At 42.0% G+C, this 14,048-nt stretch overlaps 1 protein-coding gene across 5 annotated transcripts in view; it reads right to left on the reverse strand.

Annotated features, from left to right (window-relative positions):
* Positions 1 to 10,582, reverse strand: part of TTLL7 (tubulin tyrosine ligase like 7) — an 81,517-nt gene extending 70,935 nt beyond the window's left edge. For 3 of the 5 annotated variants that reach the window (XM_049808635.1, XM_049808631.1, XM_049808634.1), the window contains exon 1: positions 8,745 to 8,780. The gene's annotated coding sequence lies outside the window, so the exon portion shown is untranslated. Of the gene's footprint in view, positions 1 to 8,744; positions 8,839 to 10,509 lie in introns of those variants that run through there. The other 2 variants (XM_049808633.1, XM_049808632.1) reach the window with 2 other exon arrangements.
* Positions 10,583 to 14,048: the final 3,466 nt, after the last annotated feature.

Here is a 14,048-nt window from a genome sequence, read left to right on the forward strand (position 1 = left end):
AGCTCCTAAAGTCACCCAGAAACTCCAGCAGCTAAAGAACATTTCAGCAAAAACATGCTTTCTTCCCCACAGCTCTTTGGGGGTCATTGAGGTACCACTGACTTGAAAATATTTTTTGCAAATGAAAACAGGAGAAAATCATCAGTTTCTAAAGTATGCAAGTCCTCAGAAGCTTCTCTAACTGGAATTGACCTGATTTATAAAAATTCCTTTAAAAGGCTGGATTGGCTCCAAACCCTCTGTGTCACGCTATTTTTATCCATTTTAGGGGATCTAAATAGAGTCACTATTCTCATCAGTAATGAGATGAGACTCCAGTATCCTACTATAGGAATATTTTGTGTATCTACTGCTCACCTGTAGAGAAATACCGCATGTAGTCAGAAAGCCTAGAAAAACAACATGCCTTAAATATTGACCATAAATTGAATACTTTAAATACCCAAAACAAGAAAGAAAAATGAAGTGCATCAGACTTTATATACGCTAGCTTTAATTTTTCTTTAAAAGAACAAGGCATGACAGTAGCCTACCAAAAATTACTTTTCTGGGATATGCTTGAACTCAGGATCATCATAATGTACCTTCTGAATGACAAGTACAGCATGACCAATGCAACCCTGTAGTATTGAACAGTTTATTTATTGAGTAATCGTACATTGCCTCTGAGCTACAGAGACCATACTGACAATGACATCGTAGCTTTTAATGTAGTTTAAAATAACTCCAAAATCTGAGGAAACAACTGCCCTAAGCATACCTATTTGACTTCATGACTTTAATCACAGCAGCACCACAGTTCCAAGTTTGGAACAATATCACAGTTAGTCCTGTCCTCATCCATCTTGGTCAACTCCCAAAAAGCAACACTTAAAAGCAATTGGCTCTAGAGTGCGTGTTTGGTTTTTGGTTAGAGCAATGGGGTATTCAATTCATTTAGCAGGGCTCAATTTGATTTTTCATTGCTCTAATCTTGTATTTTTTTAAAGGTGCATTCTTAATGAAGCAAAAAGGCATAAATTTACACAGTCAAATACATGCTGGCTGCAAAGTTAACTGGTTTTCAAATATTCAAAAGAAACAAATACATTAATTTCTTATGATGTTATAGCAACACACACCATTACCACCCAAAATAAAACATGATTGAGAACTGATCCACATACTGGTTTTTTTAATCATCATATTATCTTAGGCTGAAAATTACAATGTTTATTGTTTTGTGCTTCTGAATATCTCAGACATATCACACCCTTCATACTGTAGAAGAATTTTTTGTAGCCACAGAGTATTATATTTACCTGATAGCCACAGAAAAGGAAAAAAGAAATGCAACAAACTGAGCCAAATGCATTTATAAATACAGATGTATGGAAAAATTATAAAACACCTATTAACCAGAAGAATAAATCTTTCAGTAAATGCTTAACGCAAGTGTTAGTACCAATGAGAATGAAGGAGACCATTGATAATCCAAATAGAAAGAAACGGAGAATAAATTGGGATTCATAGTTGGTTACTGATACAGCACTCTGAATATTATCTCACAAATATGAAACTTCTTCCGAATTTTTTATGCTCCTTTGATTGCTCAAATGAAGAAATAGCTTTTCTCCAGGAAATTTCCCAGTTCCATCATTTGGAAAAAATGTACGCAAAGTACAAAATTTGTGTAAATAGTGTAAATGAGATCAAGCCATATGTAACAGGATCTTCTCTGTAGCCCAGTGAATTAAATATAGACATTTCTATTGACTTTTGCAGACTTGTTACCAGTGTTTCAGTTCCAGAACAGCCCCGCTGGTGGCACAGTTCAGGAACATAATTAAGACACAGACTCATTTGGTAACAAGACCAACCCATGTCTCCCAGGTCAAAACTACAGTCCATTTAAACCATTTAAACCTTCATCACAGTAGAGATTACAGCTAAAAATAACTGAGTTGCCTCTGAATTTCTCTCTTTCTTGAGAAAGATTACAAGCTTCAAGTATCACTTTCAGACCTGCTTGGCTGTCTAGAGGCAGTGCTTCACATTTCATAGCTCGTGTGGGATTCACAGGTTCAGAAACAGGGATAATTGTGCAGGTGATATATAGATATACCACCACAGAAAAAGCTTCATGCTGCTCTCCAGAAGCATATTTTGTCTAGCTAATGCATCAAGATCTACTGTATTCAGAAGGCGCTCCTGAATCCAGTTCTCTGTTATAAGGAAAGATAAACTACAAGCTCAAGGATGGATGAGAAAGAGCATAAATCAGAGAAAAGGAGCAAGAACCCTGGAAAAAGAACTTATTCCAAAATATGTGGTGGACAGAATGCATAAGCATTCAAACTGAAGGTAATTTATTTCCATTAAAATAGTCTGCAATAGAGAGCAATAGCTGGGGGGGGGAACACTTTAGCAGCAGCATGTGGCAGGATGATATACCAAATTCTTCTGCATACAAATTACTGATAAGAGTGCAGAATGTTTATTTATCATGTATTTAACTGATGAGATTACACACTGTAGAATAAGCAGTTATACCAGGGCCTCCTACTGATATGGAAACAGATTTAAAATAATTCTGCAGTAGAAGTAGCAAAATGAAACCACTTACCGTTAGTGTTGCATTGCTGAAACTATCTGAAGAGTCAGCCCTCTGGAAACAGATTTTTATATCAATAATTGACAGCTGATACAGTTTCAGGCAGTGCTAGTACACCAGGGAAAGACATGCTGCAGCAGCAGCTCCTTCCCATTTAGCCTATCCCTAGCACTTTTTAGATCTCTTTCTTAACCCTTTCTAGGTATTTTCTCCCTGTGTTTTGGGTGAAAAGAGAAAGGCATGATACACGTTACAAGAAAAGAATGCATTATTTCCCACTTTACTTACAGTGTGGCAAGAGCCGTGGGAAGAAAGTCAGTAGGATTTAGTCATAACAATAAGCTGAAGAGAAATAAAATCTAAAAACAGAAAATGACTCAGTAGCTGGTAAGGAGCTATACCAGAGACATGAGGTACTGTAACCAGAACAATCATTTCTCCAAATGTAGAATTAAGACATCAAGACCACAATAACATAAAATAATAGCAGAGAAGTAAACTAAAGAGGAATAGTTTATAATTTGCTATAAGAAAAATTGTTATGATTCTCTTCCAGCCTTGTACCAATGAGATTCAGGTTTTGAACTCAAACCTATTTGGTTTCAGTGAGGCCAGGATTACAACCTTATAGAGCAATTTTTAAACCAAATGAAATCTTAAGTGAAGTAATGGAAAGAGAAATGTTACTTCCTTTCCTGGGATAACTGTAGTATTCTGAAACCATTCACATTTCTTAAATTTGGTTGTTTTCTTTTGCAGCGTCAATTTATATCAACAAGAAATTGCTTCCTGACATCATTTTACAAGATGACTTTTCTTTGTTGTATTATTTTTCTTTTTGCATTAAGAAAAGATTGGTCTGATCTGACAGCTCAGTACATTTTAATAAGGGTGGATTGTGGACCACGAAAGCCATATGACAATAAAAGGTTTGGAAAATTCTTTTGTTGTGTTCTGTTGTGAAATGGGTTATTTCTCCTCACAGGAAAAAAAAGAGAAAAAAAAAAATCTGAAGAAAACCCTGGAGAAATTGACTGCACTCTATTCTCTTGTGGCAGTTTTACAGCAGTCAGGTCCACTGCATGTGCCAGACAAGACCAACTGTACCACTACTGTCACACCTGTCCTACAAAGGCAAAATATTGTGGAGAGCCAGATTCTAGTGAGAAGGAGAAGGATATTTTCACATAAAGTGTTTGTAGTCCTACTAGCTGTAGTGCCATCCTTCAGGAATCATACACAGGTAGAATGAACCTGGGAGCTGAATGTGCAAAGGCTACAATATGCGTAAAAGACATTTCCTGTTACTTCCTCCCCCCTCCTTAGTTTACAAATCACAAGAGTAGATGTTCTCTCCGAACACAGAGAATGTCTCTCTTGCTTGCCCATTCAAGTGAAACAGAAAATCAAATAAATGTGCACATTTGCACCATAAGTACTAAGAAGTAAGGCTCTGAAAATTCAATAGCTCTACCACACTTTGTTGCCATCTTCCCCAGTATAAGTATGGTTCTCCCTTTAACACAGATCAGTAGGGAAAAACACTACAATGAAATCCCACGGATGACACTGGAAGCACATTTAATCCTCAAATATAAAGATACAACAGTGGATTCATCTGTATAAACATAGACCCCTACAACGTAGATTTTCAGCTGGTTTCTCTGGGCTGCCTTCACAGACAGCCTACATATAGTCAGTGTAAACAGCTGCAGGTATCTGGATTGTAGTCATATAAACATTGGTGAGATAAATCCCATCCAAGTTGCCCAGCATGAAAATCTCACTCTACTTAAACAAAAAATGACCAAACAAAAAAAAAAAAAAAAAACCAAAACCCACCCACCAAGGATTAAGGCCTCTACTTGGGCCATGACTGGACAGGTACATCTTCCAAAACTGAGCAAGAGATTAATTCAAGGACTTTGAAACAGTGGGAAATTACAGGAGGAAACTCAGTGTAACCAACTGAGACAAAATTTCCTGTGGAATCACAGAATTGGGAGTGAAATCTGAACATGTCTCCTGAAGTCTCTTCCCACAGATGACTTTTCTGCATGGCTCCTCATACTGTCTTGGTTCCAATTTTCTTAACCTCCAGCTGTTGCAGAGAGTCAGCCTCAACTGGACCATTAATTTATTATCCTCAGACAGCTGGAACAGCATTATGCATGCATGTCCCACAACTGACAGAGAGGTATTTCTTCTTTATCAATGAAACTAAATGATGTCCTGACTATCTATCTGCATTAGACATTCTCAAACACCCACTCACAAGAATGTATCTTCTTTTTTATTTTCATTTCTCATAAATTTTATTTCATTTTCTCAGAAAGTATCAAAGACTTCCTTCCTATATGTGTTTGTATTCCTCAGTGTCGCTTTTGGCAGAAAGGCCACAATGCCCTTTCATTGTCTCTTCATATCTAGAGGCAACAGAGGAAAGTAATGTACAGGCCTTTTTAAGTGACTGCTTGAGGTCATTAACTGCATCATTTCTCAACTGGTGTCCAGACTTTCAAATCCAGCTCTGTATTGTTCCCTTACTTTTCTTCTACTTCTTCACTTGTGGATGCTGCTCTGGGTCAACATGCTACGAGATTCCCAACTCTACTAAAGACCTTGCAACAGTCCAAAACAGCACTGACTCTGTCTCATCATGCAGTAACACTTTATTTTACTGACTGAATATATCCCCTCCATCCTCAGAAACATTCTTTTCAGCAAATGCTTCCATTTTTAAAATGGTACAAAATGTACCAAAGTCATGTTCTCACATCACTCTTTCATTTTTAAGCAAAAAAATCTTTTATTCAAATTAATGCCTAATTGTTAATGCTCACTATTAATTTATAGTCTTTCAAAGACTTCAGGTTGATATAAAGATAAAAAGTTAGGATAATATTATATCCCTCTAAAAAGCCACATTAACTAAAATGTAATAAAAAAGGGTGTTTTTTCCTGGGTGAATAAATTGCACATCTTCCAGACCTCTTCCATCAATAATTCATACAAAGTGTTTTAGCACATTTCTCCCACTCCCCATGCCACCAAGATAAGCTTGGAAGGATAAAACAATATAACAAATTCACAGAAATTTCATGTTCAATGAACACTGAACACATGACAACCACCCAAAAAAGCCAAGAAAATGCAGACTTCCATCACATAGCACTATTATATATTTTTCAATAGAAGTCCATTCCAAGCAAGCAAATAAGAGCAATTTCCCCATGAAATCTCACAATCTTCTGCCCTGTCAGTCCACGCTTTTTTGTGTTCATAAACAGTATCTAGATCTTTGCCTCTTCACCTGCATGAATTCAGTATTAAACATCCTATTTCATTTTCTCATGCTATAGTCCAATGCTTCCACTGCACCCTATAGAGATATTACTGTGCTGGTTTTCAACGGCTAAAAATAAAACAAACACATGTCAAACCAAGGACAAAAGTTGGAAGGAAACATACTTTAATGTAACCAAAGAAGAATATATTTAGCATTTTGCTACTAAGCAAGGATGAAAATAAACATGTCAACACATCACTGTGTCTAACTGTGAAGCCCACGTCCCACTCAATTCTTTCTGCAGCATTTACTGTATATGAGAACTGGATTTAGTCTTTCTTTCTTCTTAAGACTGTTAGTCCTCTGTTACAACTGCTGGCCAGAAGGGGCATCTGAAATGCAGCGCAAAGCACTTCTATCCTTTTAGGCACTCAGTTTTTCTATCAATTAACAGTACTGTAGCCATCTAAGGTGCATTTGATCAGTGGTGCATATTAGACTTCAATCTGGAATCCTTCCAAAACCAAGTACAAGCATAAGTGGGAATTGGCATGCCACTTGCTCCACAGAAAGGAAAGTGAAAAGTGAGTCCTAAACCAGAATTTTGTTTTCTTTTGCATTTCTTTCATTATGGTTGTTAATTTGGGATCTCCATAAAGCAGTACTGTTTCTGTGTCCATAGAGATCAAGAAAACCACGTGATTATATTCTTAAATACTGCCTTTGAAGCAAAGATATTTTTTTTAATGAATACCTACATTTTTAACATTTTAAACTATTTGAACATATATTTTTAACATTCAGAAAAAATATTGCAACTGTATATATCGCTTTTCATTTTGGAGTTCCTGTATCCTGGTTAAAACTGATATTGAAGGCAAGAACCATTATGCCTGCTTTATTTAGTCCTTTAAAACACAAAACCAAAAATTTGTTCTATGTTAGAGCTTGTTTCCTCATGTACAGAATTCAAGGCAAAAGCAAAAATGTTGATAAATGAGTATAAATTAATGTAGTATTTTAAAACTATTTTGAACAGCTGTACAAACATTTAAGAGATAAGGCAAGGAAGAACACTGGGAACAAGCTAAGACTTCAACCCCTACAGAACCTGTAGGTTCCTGCATCCATCACCACAAAGAAAAGTATCCGGTAGACTGAGGCACTATGGAACCTCCTGGTCTGAAAGAGCTTCTGGCTCCAAGAGTGGTGCTACTGCGGAACAGAAAGATTTGCTCCAATACCCAACAGATTCAAAGATTGACTGCTTCAGTATGTCACAACGTTTTTTCTCCCATACCCATTTTCGGTTACAGATGATTCTCTCACCCATCAGTGTAGTAGACATCAATAAATTCCATTCTAAATTTAAAATACATTAGTATTTTAAATATTAATGTTAAAAAGGTTCATTGGTTCCAGTAAACTTTAAAGGAAGCTGGTAATGTCTGCAGAAGGAGTAGCTGCAAAGTACCATTCTGGCAGGGTTTTAGGTAAGCATTAATGGAGCTCTAGAGAGCTTCCTCGTGCTTAATAAGGGCCACTTAATCCTACTGCTGGAAGTCAAACTGCCCCAATGAACTTCCTAGGTGTGTAGAAAACGAAAGTGAATCTGAAGCTAAATATTCTGAAGTTCACAAAAGAAAAACAAAATCCAGCTAATATTCTCCAATACACATGCTATGGTACTTGCAATGAATTTTCTTAACTTTGACAGTTTGCATGCATCTTTCCAAATAAAATGAACTCCCCCTATTTTCCTATAGACTTTAGCCCTTTATTACAAAACTATGACTATTCCCTCCCCCCTCAGATCAATACCAGATCAATACAGAGTCACTGTGTCAACTCTGGGTGACAGAAACATCTCATCAAACAGTAAAAGACTGACAAGCATTCATCCCTTTCTTCAGGGACTGGCACAAAGCCTATCTATACAATTCAGTGTCTTTATGATTTAGACTTGGCCCATAAGTCACAACACTTCAAGGCAGTAGTAACACTCAATATTTTCTGAAGATAACACTCAATATTTGCAGAAAACTTACAGATATGAGAAATAAGCATTGTTGGTTTCAATAAGCTGTCTTTACACTGATAAAATTATAGCCCAAAACCGAAAAACATTTAGTGACTCACAAATCAAAAAATTATCTTGCAACATGTTGTCATGCACATTTTTAAAGACAATACAGAAGCTTTAAAAAGTAGCTGCAAGGTAGCTTGGGAAATGTTATCAATTTCTCTATTTCAGACATTAAGATTTCATTTCAATTTCCTTGTTTTTCTAAGGATTTCCATCCTTAAATTAATAATGTGTTCTGAATGTATATGTGACATACGCAGGTATCTATTAAATGCAAAAACACTGCTTAATACATTAAAACATAGCGAAGAAAAAAAGCCCAGAACATCAGAAAATGTGGAAGTTCAAGAAGTGACTCATTTACCATATGTATCCTACAGCGATCTTCAAGACTTATAATAAATATCCACAGATAGAGATTCAAATCAAGAAATCGTACTTCCATCTTTCTTGATGCTGACAATTCAGAGCAACCACATTCAGCATTAGTCTGCCACATTTCACCTTCAAAAATGTATTTATGGCTTTCATTATCAACATACAGTATTATAAAGATCTTCGAAAAAATCCTAACTATACAAAAGATTGCAAGATGGTTTAGTGTCTACTGCTTGTTGACCAATCCATCTCCCAGTTCTTCACACATGTCCACAACTTAATCTACGCTGCCAATTTAACACTGTCGGCTTTGGAAGAGCGTGGGAACAAACCCTTATTTGATTGCAAACCTGAGCCTCAGATTACTAAAATGATTGCTAGATTACTGAAATAATTACCTAATAACTGCTGACAGGCTTGATCTCCTGCCCTCTTCTAACACTCCCAAATTGGTGGGCAGATCCCTTTGGAAGTGTGTGGAATATATCCAGACCATCAGAAACATAGAAAGGGGAGGTGTTTCTAAAAAAAAAAAAATTAAAAAAAAAAATAAAATTCGCAACTATGGTTCTAGAATTTCTTGCATAATATTGCCGATACCTACATATAAAAACACATTCTTTCCTTATGAAAGAAATTCCATATTCTGTCTGAAATAGCTCATGTAATTTTCTGAAGCTTTGTAACATTTGTCTTCAGAGAATCTGGCTTCAAAAATAAAACTTCCATATGTCAGTGTAGACATTATATTTACTCACCACGTAGGAAAACCCCTGGCGTAATAACTGCTTCTGTCATTCTTTGTTCGAAGTAGCATTGACACGTATCCTATTACTATTAAAAACTACATTCTAATACTTAAAACAGAGGCAAAAGCTTCTACTGATGCCATGCCACTGTATATTTTGAGATACTCTGTAGAATTTGGGGGACAACCAATTCCCACACAGAAAAGTGCTTCTAGTCTTTCAACTGTGGAAATAACCAGCAGGATTTCTCCAAGTATTGTTTAGATAGGTACTAAACAGCCTGGAACATAAAATTAATGAAGGATTTATGCAGAAAAGTATACTGAACCGGGGGGAGTGTTGCTTGGTTGGTTTAGGGTTTTTCTGAGAAGGAACAAGATCTAATTTTGGTACTCAAACTGCAAACACATAAGGCAGGCACACGGGTGATCAATACTGAGTCCTTAAGTCAGTTTCACAGAGTTCAGCGGTGCGTTCAAATTCCAGCATCAATTGCTCTTCCCTTCTGCTTAAAATTATGTGGGGTTTCAAGAGCAGAAATTCAGAAAGATCCCACAGATTACGGGGCTTCCAACCAAGCACAGGAAGAGATTTGACTTGCATCTCCAGAGATTTAACTTGTTCTACATTTCAGCCTCCACTGGGTACCACAGCCAAGAGACGATCCCGTTTCAACCTTAGCTGGCTCCGGAGAGACCTGGCCGTACGTGCGATACGACCCGCACAGACGACGGACTCCGCATGCAAAATTTGACGGGGGGGGGGGGGGGGGGGGGGTGTCGAGAAAAGGAATACCTTTAATCCTGAAACGCCTCCTTCCTCCTCACACTGCGACAGGCAGGCAGCTCTCCTCCCCTCCCGACGCGAGGGCTGCCCGCGGCATTCAGGAAACTTCCCGAGGGGCCGCTGCCCGCCGGCCCCGCGCGCTCCCGCCCGCACCGGCGCCGCAGCCCCGCGCTGCCCGGGGCCCGGGGCCCGCCGCCGCCGCCCAGGCGGGGGACCCAGCTGCGGGACCGGGGGCTGGCTCTGCGGACGGCACTTCTCCGCGGGCCGGGCGCCCGAGAGGCTGCGGGGGGCTGGCGGCCCTTCCCCGCGCTCCCGCCCCGGAGCATCGCCCCGCAGCCGGAGACTGACCCCGCTCCGGCACGGCTCCGGGCGGGACCCGCGCCCCGCGGCCGCCCAGCGCCCCGGCCGGCTCCCCCCGCCGCCCGCGGCCCCCAGGCTGGGCAGTGCCGCCCTTCCCCGCCGCCCCGCCTTCGCGGGCGGCGATGCTGAATCACGACGGGCGGCCGCTCCGCCGCCCTCTCCCCGCGGGCGGCAGCCTGGCCCCCGCAGAGCGCGGGGAGGCGGCGGGGGAGGCGAAGCGCGGGGGGAGAGGACGAGCGCCCCGCCGCTCCGCTCCGCTCACCGTTACCTGGCGGGGAGGGAGTCGGGAGGGCCCCGAGAGCTCCGGCCCTCCCGGGCGGCGCGGCAGGACCAGGCCGGGCGGAGTGGAGTAGAGTAGAGCGGAGCGGAGCGTGCTGCGCCTCACGGGCGGCGCGGCGGGGCTCGCCCGGGCGGCAGCATCCGAGCCGGCGCCTGCCGAGCCGGGCACTAGCGGGAGGAGGAGCGGGAGCTTACGGCGGGGAGCTGGGAGAAACCATTCCCCGCGAGGGGGCACCGCCGGTGGCCGGCCAGGCGGGGCGGGGAGGACGGGCCCTCCTCCCACACAGGTAGGTGCGAGGCGAGCGCCTGAGGAGCGGCGAGCGGCGCCCGCCCAGCGGGGCAGGCGGCGCCGGCGGCGGGGGCCAGCCCTCCCCAGCCGCCGGTCTCCCCCCCCTCCCCCCCAGTCGCGGTGGGAGCGGCCCGCGCTGTCTCCCTGTCCGAGGACGCGAGCAGAGGACTTGGCAACGGCGCGGGCAGCGCCTCGCCAGCCCGGCGGCCGCCGCGAGGCGCGCTCCCCTCGGAGCGGGGTGCGGCCGCCTCCCTTCGGCCCCTCAGAGCCGCGCCCCCCGGCCGCCGCGGGGCGAGGGGAGCCGGGGCCTGGCTCCGGCTGACGGGCAGCGCCTCAGGCAGCGCCGGTCGGGCGCTCCCCGCCGGCCCCGGCCTAGGAGCGCCGCGGGAGCACCGGGCGGCCGTCGCCGTGAGGCGCGGGGGGGCCTCCCCGGGCGCCCGCAGGACTCGGCCGCGGCGGGGATCCCCCGCCTGCGCGGGCAGCGGCGGCGGGGCAGGCGGGAGGCCCTGCGGCACTGCCAGAGCGCGGCCCCCGGAGCGGCCGGCGGCGGTGCGCGGCCAGAGCGCCGCTTTGGTGGGTCTGTCGTCACCGGCTGAAAGCCGTGCGCCTGTGCTGGAGCGTACGCCTCTTCAGAGCGGTCCCCCCCTCCCGTTTGGTCCCGTAGCCGATGTTTTTCCTCCTGTGAGCGTTGACTGCCGTGTGCCGCTCTGAAAGAGCCGTTTCAGTCTTTTCCTGAAAATACTTTGCATCCTAGCGTGTGAGGCACGTGACCTAATCAGATGAGTGCGTTAAAGGTTAAAAAAAATGGGAAAACGTTTGTCCAATAAAGAATTTAATGATGTTATCAAAAGAGTGAAAAACTTTCAAAAAACCAAAAACATCTTTTTTGGAGAGACGTTATTCTTTTTTCTTCTAAAAGCCCAACTGAAATTTAATCCATTATCTCAGTAGGTTGTGTGGTGTCCTCTTTGTCTGTTAATCAAGGTTAGGAGCTGGATTCACAAGCAGTGGAAATCACCGTGGCGTTGGATTTAGGCTGACTGATGTTTGCCGTGGAACTAGCGGTAACCTCTTGACTTACTCTTGTTGCTAATATTTGGGTTTTCTTCTGTTTTATCAGTTAATTACCTTACTTTATTCATACTATTACATTCTTAGACATTCCTCACTACTACATACCTTTAAAATCAATTTCACTCTAACATTTTCTCCACAAGCTCTTGGCTGAAATAGGCCTTCCAGGAATATCTCTACAGCTACCTTTCTAAGGTAGGTAGAAATAAATATATTCAGTAGGCTTAGTTTAAAGTTTTCTTTTTCTTGGTCAGAAAGAACCGGAACAGAGGAAATTGACAATGTTAAATGATGTGAAGCAAGTAGATTGAAAATTTAATTGCAGCTTGATCAGCATTACATTTTTTGTTGTACTTTTAATATCTTGCAAGGCGAGCTGACATTTTAATAGGAACAGGTTGTGGGCTTCTTGCAAATACTAGGATGATTGTTAAGGACAGAAAGCCACAAGAAAAATCCTTTAGGGAATCCTAGAGAGATGTCAGACTTTTCTCATGTGTGGTACGGATTTGTAGCTTGTATAGTTGAAGAATTTATTACTTTTTACAGTCATATTTTTCATTGGGTTTTGTTATAAAACATTGTGGGGTTTACTGATACGTAGAAATTATAATTTATTTACCACTCAAGCCTTTGTTAGGCTTGTCAAAGAAGCAGAGGTGTAATTTCTGCCCACAAACATGTAATCTCATGGAAATTCACATGCTTGTGTAGGTAAGTGTTTGTGGAAACAGATCTAAATTTTAATGAAAGAAGTCCCATGCTAAAGCAGAGGCAATGGGATCTAAGCTTGTCCCCATGTAAGCACTCTGTTTTTCCTACAGTTGTGAGAAAGCTGTGTTACAGGATGCTCCTAGAGAAAGGTTTGATTTTCCGTCAGTCGTTTGGAATGCTGCCACTGACTGCAGATGAAACCATTTAGAAGGTTTACATGCATTGCATGTTATCTCCAGGTCAAAGCTTGCTTCAGGCCTACAGCAGATCCCGCCTGCTTTTAGCTGTATATCCACATTCCATACCCTAAACCAGGTCTCTACACCCCAAAGTCTGAGGTGCACCTCCCTGCTGAGCAAATTATGTTATATTGTGGGAAAAGCAGCAAATCACAAATGAGAGTTTATGATGAGATGTAGCCAGCTGTTGCTTTATACTTCACAGGCAAACCTGGAGCTTGGCAATACAACCGTGCCCTGCTCTGCTCCTGGGAGGCCTTTTCTAACAGCCTCACTTCCAAGGTGCAGCTAATGCTTCCCCTTTCCAGAGGAGGGCTGCTACAAACAGGTGCCAGTTTCAGCTGGGAAATCACAACCCATGACAGCCTCCCAGCAAAGACCAGAGCCTGACAGCATAAATGCTTTTTCTCATCTCGATTCCTGGGAGGCAGGAGGCATTAATCTCTTCTAGAATGTGCTTTTAGTAGTTGTTTCCCAGAAGCAGATCAGATTTACTTTTTTTTAATGTGATCTGCATTCTGAATCCCTCTCAAAGTAGATGGTATTTACTATCTCCATGTTGAAACATTAGAGCTAACAAAACTTAGTAAGAAAGCAAAACAGGGTATTAAAGACACAGATGCTTGATTAGGAACATTAAATAAAGTTTTATTTTTAATATTGAGCTAGTTTAATTATTGAACATTGGTGCACTTGAGACAACAGATGTGCCTAGATGATTATTGTAAATAGAACTAGCAATAAAAATACCTTTTATGGCATGAAGATAATCTTACAAATTTCACAAATAAAAAAGCATAGGCAAAACAGAAAACCAGAGATCAGGAAGAATGTGCTTTCTCAGAAATCTGCATATTTCTATGAATTTTCTTAGGTTTTTTTCCCTGTTTTTCCATCCAGGGATCCTGGGTACCTTTATGACTTTTCATTGTTATAGTAGAAGAATGATGGGGGCAATTGGGTCAATCCTATCTTTCAGAGAAAGGTTGATTATTTATTTAAGCACTGCTCCTATTTTACCTTTCCTGTGATTTAGTAACATACTCCCTGAGTAGTTATAAGCACTGTAATGCTGCCTATATGTAATCATCTCAAAGTCAGTAAATATAATTTCTTCAAATTACAAAGGGGATAATTAAATTCTCTACAGAATATTGGTCTTTGAACAAAGTCACAAAATAGGCTTTGAAATGCAAACGTATTTCTCCTGTC

This window comes from Accipiter gentilis, chromosome 8, assembly GCF_929443795.1.
Source record: "Accipiter gentilis chromosome 8, bAccGen1.1, whole genome shotgun sequence".
NCBI lineage: Eukaryota > Metazoa > Chordata > Aves > Accipitriformes > Accipitridae > Astur > Astur gentilis.